The following is a 6000-nucleotide window of genomic DNA, read 5'->3' on the forward strand; positions in this document are numbered from 1 at the left end:
TCTTAACATTTAAAATAGCTTTTTATTGAAATAAAATTAAAAATTGATAAATTAATATTTAAAAATATTACAATAAGGACTTCACATGTCAGTGTCAGAATTCGCTCGTCTGTGTGTCACCAGGGAAAGCCAAAATGGTGTTTCCCTGTGACAGTGAATTCGATTTTTTTTTACCCAACATCTTATTAGTCGAATATGGTATTGGCCACATCCCTAGTATCAATCAGAAAATGTTGACAATGCTTAGTTGGTGAGACTTGGTGCACTTCATGGGCTGCCGTTGTAACTTGGTGATCATGAAATGGCGCTCTTAAAGTGTTTAGCATGCAGGTTCAGTCTATTGATGACCTTGCATCATATCCAGTATAAGGGACTAGAGGACCAACTGAAACTGTTCTTAAGCAATGGAAAGACTGAGTGTGATGACATGTCTTATAGTGAATCTCTCTCTCTCTCTCTCTCTCTCTCTCTCTCTCTCTCTCTCTCTCTCTTAGTACAGGTTTTAAGTGGAGACATTCAATTTGGCACTTGAAGAACAATGACAAAACTGAAATTAAGCAGAATTAGATACTAATAAGGCCACAGGTTAAGAAAGTTTGTAGTCATTTAAACTCCCTACTCTTTCACACACACAAAAAAAATCGTACTCCCTTGTCTTGAGTAGGTTGGTTAGGCATACTAAAATTGCTTCTGGAAAAAAGAGTGCAGGCAAACTATGGTTTGTGCAAAAAATGAGGTGCGAGTCCGCATGAATGGCAGCCCCCCATTTATTAGGTTGCTATTCTTTATGTGCAATTTATTGTAATTCAGCTGCACTTAAAGTTGCCTCCTGGTCTTTTTTTGAGGGGAAAAGTTGCCTCCTTGTCATGCCAGAGGGATTTATTTGCAGCATCCTGGGAAAGGACTGGGTTACTTTTTTTTTTTTGGAAAATTTTCAAAAAACACACCTAAATTTTTAGTAATGATAAAAAACACAGCTAAGCTTTGACTATTGTCAAAAACACACCCAAGTTTTTGCACTGTTAATTCAAACCAGATTTCTGTTAGTTTAACTTGGGTTATCATTAACCCAAGTTGGGTTAATAGAACAAATTTACTGGGTTGCCCTCAATGCACTCTCTTTCACTTTGTTCTTAGTTCTTACGTCCATGATTTCCCACCCACGATTCTCTCACCCAACCGACCATTGTCTCTCTCTCTCTCTCTCATCATCCATGGTGGTACAAGTTAAAATCAGCGACACTTATGTTGTTACATTCTGCATCTTCAACCCCTTTTACGAGTTGGGTTTCCCTCTAAAATGACATTGTTGAGATTCCCTTTCTCAAAACCCTAACTTCTGTAAATAAGACCAGACTCAAGAACCCCACAAAACCCTATCCCGCATTGACAATCTCCATTGAAGAAACCCTACTCGAAATTTTACTCAAAAGAGAGCATATCAGTGATTTGACATCTTCACTGTCCATTGCTTCATCCCTCGTGGACGGTGAGGATGCCAAATCACTTTTATAAAAGTAAAAGTGATTTGGCAGATCACTTGATCTGCTCTCCCGCCAAAGACAGTTATTAGGGCTCTGGTAAAATGGCACCAAAGGCGTGGGTTATTTTGTTATTCGTGGGTAAATTGGTAATTAAAACTTTTATTTTCTTTAAAAAAACATTTAACAAAAAATTTTGAGGGAAGGAAACTCTGAAGTCCTTTTTAATTAACCATGCAAATAGTTAGGTGTGATTTTAACAATATTGAAAGGTGTTTTTTTATTATTGTGTTTCTAAAATTTCCCTTATTTTTTTTCTTTTGGGATAATCCAAGTTAAGCCCCCTAAAAGGACGTTGGAGCATCCAGCCATCATATTTATATATATATTATGGAGAGGATGGACAAACACACAAAGATATAATATATAGAAAATAAGTCAATTTAACAATTTTTTAAAAACATTTAGAAGATAAATTAATTTTGAAAAACTCATTAATTTTAAACTTGATAGTCATTTATCACTTTAATCATTCATGAAAATCATGTGCACATATATCTCTCGCAAAAGGCATACTACTGCATAACATACATGATTTTTCAACATTATCAATATCATGAAGAACTCACAAAGATATTTAAATAGCAAATCAGTTTTACACAATGGAAGATAAGAAATGATTTCAATTACTGAATCAAAGATTTAAGAAAAATCAAATACACATGGGTCAATTTTATTTTAGAAATAATATTAGCAATACAACTAAAAATAACACTTATGGACCAATTTTAAGAGAGCACATGCTTAGAAAACAAGAAAAAAAGGGATCCCAATGAGGATCCACACAAATACAATAGGAGTGTACAAGCACTAGCTTTACCAAAAAGAAATACAAATTGAGATCAATCTCAAGAGCATTCTGAAGAACACAATAGCCACTATGAGCATACTAATGAAATGCTTAGAAAAGTATGTAATGGAATATACGAAATTACAAAAAACAAAGTACAAAAGCACATACAAGTCCAAGCGTGGATAACACAAAGGCACAAAGGTATAATATAAGCACAAAAGTACAAAAGCACAAGTCCACTATAGGATAGCACAAAGAGCCAACGAAGGGTAACACAAATAAGTAAAAAATATATTCTTTAATGAATATATATGTTTGAAAAAATATAAACTTATACAAATTATGCAAGACAATCAATCATGGAATAACTCATGCAAATAAAGCATAATGCAAAATGCATGAAAATATTTCAACAACTATTTCTCATAAAAGAGCAAATGAGTTTAAAAAAATTATGAAGAGATTAAAAAATCTCATGCATCATAATGAATGAATTTTGCAAATTAAAAAATACTAGTTTGACCACTACAAGCAATCACCTCTTAAGCCTTCAAACCTCAAACATCAAGTGTATCACTGACTAGAATAAGAGGATAATCATCATGTCACTTAAGGGCTAAAGACACATACGAAGGTGTGTATAAGCATATCTTGTCTACATATAATGACACTTAAAAACAAGTGTATCAACGACTAGAACAAGAGCATAATGCCAACAAAGGGCTAAAATCATACACGAATATGTTAATAAACATCTCATGTGTACATATAATGACACTAAAAAATTAAGTATATCAGCGACTAGATCAAGAGTATAATGTCAACAATGAATTAAAATCACACACAAATGTGTGAATAAACATCTCTTATCTACATATAATGACACTAAAAAATCAAGTGTATCGACGACTAGATCAAGAGTATAATACCACAATGGGCTAAAATCACATACAAATGTGTAAATAAACATCTCGTGTCTACATATAATGATACTAAAAAATCAAGTCTATCATCGACTAAATCAATAGTATAATGCCAATAATGGGCTAAAATTATACACAAATGTGTGAATAAATATCTCATCTACATATAATGACACTTAGATAAGAGGCATAACATAAAGAAACACAAATGGTAAGAGAGTATGTAATGAAAATATGCTAATGTTATCAATAAAATTATCAATTTTAACTATCTTTCGAAACATCATGGTTTCAAAAATAGATAGTCATCATAGATAAATAGAGTTATATGCATCCATAATAACAATGGTCATACAACACACACTAAGATCCAAGATATCAAACAACTGGCAGTTAGAGCAAAACCATAAGTTAATAATCTAAACTGACATAAAATGAGGTGTACACAACTCACCTCAACAAACATCTCTGAATCATCAAAAACATATATGGATTCAAAGGCCAATAAACTATCAATCAGATCCAATACTGGTGTCAAGACAATGCTCATAAACTTTGATAATTGAGGATTGATAAGATGATTTAAGGTGCACATATAATTCACCTCAATGGCTAACTCAGAATACCAACAAGGCCAAGAGAGATGATGCATCGTATAAAATTTTGTGATGGACAAAATAATGCCATAAGAAGATAATAGGTATTTACGAAAATCGATTTCCAAATAAGTGAGATTATATCAAATAACTGATTTGAAAAAAGAAGTTTCAAATCAAATTCAATAAAGGTAGATAAAAACCTTAGCATAAATATAGTGCAATCATATGCACAACAATGTCAATTGATGCAATATATGATGACCATTTTTCACAAATTTGAATAAGCAAGCAATCAACAAAGAAAAGATAAAATTTTTAGATTACCTCATAAATTCGTCAATCAAGGGACACATGCACCAAAGCACAAAAATCCAATAAAAAGAGAAAAATAATAGTTTTAAGAAGCTTAATCTAAATCATAAGTCTACTATGAGACAATGAAGGCACATATATAGAGATTCATGGAGATCTTTTATATAAATGCTTAATACATATTTTTTTCTAATCACGAACTCACATATGTCATACATGAAATTTTATAAGTATAAAATCTCTAAGAATCATGATATAAAATATCAAACAAATAAACCACTAAGAGTTGCAAGAGGGCACAAGTACCCAAGTTAACAAATCACTCAATGGGCAAAACATATAAAATTACTTAAGACTCAACAACAAGGATTTTTTAAAAATAAGTTTTAACATGAAAGGAAACAAGGTTTCCCGAAGATGTTCACCAAATCAACAAAGTGGGCAAGAGTTCCACCAAAACATCAAAAGAACATGCACACGCCACAAGATAAGCTCATACACTAAATCCACCCAAGGTGGTTAACACAACAAGCTAATATTTTATTGATGATAGGATAAAACAAAAGTATCCATTAAAACTCTAAAAGGACAAACACAACAAGTGTCTAAGGACACACCAAAACAAGAAACATAAGAACATGTAATCATAATTTTAAAATCCTTAAGAAATCACATATTTACTTAGTACATAATTTTATGGCAAGCTCTGATACCATGCCATGAAAATGATGTGAATCCCGATGCATTCCGAAATGGATCAAGAACCAACAAATACAATGTATTTGAATACATATTCATCATAGAAATAACAATGGAATACAAGACTTAAAAATAAACAATTTCATTAAGAATGAAATTCAAATAATATAGAGAGAGCTCTTCTAGTCGTGGGAGAGGGTCCAACGGCTAGAAATCTAGCCGTTGGACACCTTCTCCAACGGCTAGAAGTCAACCAATGTTGACTAATGATATATATATAAAATATATATTTATATATATACATACAATATATAATATATATAAATGTATATTATATTAATATATATACGTATACATATATATATATATATTTATATATATATATATATATATATATATATATATATATATATATATATATATATATAATGTACAAAAGAATACATCCATCTTAACAAAAGACATGTATACTATAAAAGACATGGCTCATTGGTGGAATCTGCATAAGAAAATGATGTCGTTAAAAGGAGATAAAACCATGTGTGACTACTACAACGAGATGGCCCTCCTTTAGAGGGAACTCGTGGTCTTAGATCTAAGTGGAAAACCACGGTGGACTTACGCCTTAGAAATGAACAATTAAAAAGGGAACAATTTTTCATGTTCAACGATCTAAAGCCCGAGTTCGAAGGGGGTGAGAATGAAGTTGCTCCATAAATTCAAGATTTCTTTGCTTCATGAGAACTCTATGGAGTTAAGTATAGAAGAAGGAAGATTGAAGGAGGAAAAAGAGAAAAAAATTATTGACATTGTTCTTGCCGCTTCCAAACTCGGGGTGACTACTAAAGCATATAGGCCTCCACACTTTGGAAAACAAAACTATGGAGGTCAAAGGAAAATCATTTGTCACTTTTACAATGCGCCGGGTCATATAAAGCCAGCTTACCCAAAGTTAAAGAAGGTAGCTTCCATTGGAGACTCCTCCAAAACAAGTAATGATGTCAACAAAGGAGGAGAGCTTAAAGATCTATCTATTGCACAATTGGTTGCGGCTCTAGAACAATACTTGAAGACTTTTACTTCTACTTCCATATAGGTTGTCGTGGTATTATCTTCGTCTCCTCCAGTTATGT

Source organism: Nuphar pumila, chromosome 5 (assembly GCF_984573655.1).
Source record: "Nuphar pumila chromosome 5, dmNupPumi1.hap1.1, whole genome shotgun sequence".
NCBI classification, from domain to species: Eukaryota; Viridiplantae; Streptophyta; class Magnoliopsida; order Nymphaeales; family Nymphaeaceae; genus Nuphar; species Nuphar pumila.